A 1304-nucleotide genomic window follows, 5' to 3' on the forward strand; every position below is an offset into this window, starting at 1 on the left:
CCTGAGGCTGACAGTTTTGTGGAAACAGCCACTTAAAGAACTGAGCTAGGGCCAGGCCCCCCAGTTTTCCATTTTAGCAAGAGTTCTTTGGTATTAACTCCCTGTGGTTGGTTGGTTGGTTTTTGTTCATTTGGGGTGCTATTTTATTTTGTTTGAGACAAGGTCTCTCTTTGTAGCTCAGGCTGGCCTTGAATTTGGGGCAGTCCCTCTGCCTCAGACCCCCAGTTGCTGAGATTACAAGCATGGGCTTCCATGCCCAGCTGACTTCCCCATTTCTAAATAACTTATTACTGTGTTTTACTCTTTCTTTCCTCCCCCCCCCCATACCAGGGATTGAACTTGGGACCTTGCACTTGCCAGGCAAGGTGCTGGAATTATAGGCATGTGCCATACTTATGCCACTGAGCTAAATCCTTCCTGGCCCTTTGTGTGTGTGTGTGTGTGTGTGTGTGTGTGTGTGTTTCTTCAGTATTGGACATTGTTAATGGATTTACCACTATTGGAAGATTTTCACTTTTCTAGATGAGGGAGGATTCTATTTGTATGAGATAGAAATTTGAAAATGCAGTATAGCTTTGTATCTACTCATTAGCATGTAAGGTCTTTGAAAACAAACACATGAAGATTTGCTAGAGACTAAAGGTAATGAGATAACTTGAAGTATAATGATAGGCATGAGGTGAATAAAATCCATGGCAAAACTCAATAAAATGTACATTAAACGACAAGTGAAAAGCTCAGACATTTATGCAGCGTAAAAATAGAAAAAAGAACCTGGTGTGCTTGGGAGACAGGAAGATAGATGTGAGTTTAACGCCATCTTTGAGCTGGCTACGTAGTGAAACCAGAGGTAGCCTGAACTACATAGCAAGAGCCTGTCTCAGAGAGGAAGAGAGCAATACCAGGAAGGCTGAGGCAGGAGGATTGCCTTAAGTTGAAGACCAGTGTGGGCTGAATAGTGGCCTTGAGAGACCAGTGAGAGCCTGCCTCAAACACCTGCATCCATGCACACACACACACACACACACACACACACACACACAGAAAAGAAAATGTCAAACTGGTTTAGAAGGTTGTAAGAAATATATTTTCTACCTCCATCCCGCTTTCTACCCTAGTTTGTTTTTTTATTCTAAGACATTTTAGGGCACACATACTATGGACACAGGTTGTCTTTTGATTATACTTTTCCATTATTGGTTTGGTCAGGAGTGCCTTTTCAGCTGCTTAAGAATTGTGGTTACAGCCTCCGGGCATGTGGATAAAATACAGTTTGATTTCTTTCCCTGCTATCATCCTGTAAT

General features: G+C 42.4%; 1 protein-coding gene across 1 annotated transcript in view; it reads left to right on the forward strand.

The window, feature by feature from the left end:
- Positions 1–1304, forward strand: part of Sptlc2 (serine palmitoyltransferase long chain base subunit 2) — a 118130-nt gene that overhangs the window by 21274 nt on the left and 95552 nt on the right. The window lies entirely within an intron of this gene.

This window comes from Octodon degus, unplaced genomic scaffold (assembly GCF_000260255.1).
Source record: "Octodon degus isolate 3935 unplaced genomic scaffold, OctDeg1.0 scaffold00007, whole genome shotgun sequence".
Taxonomy (NCBI): Eukaryota; Metazoa; Chordata; class Mammalia; order Rodentia; family Octodontidae; genus Octodon; species Octodon degus.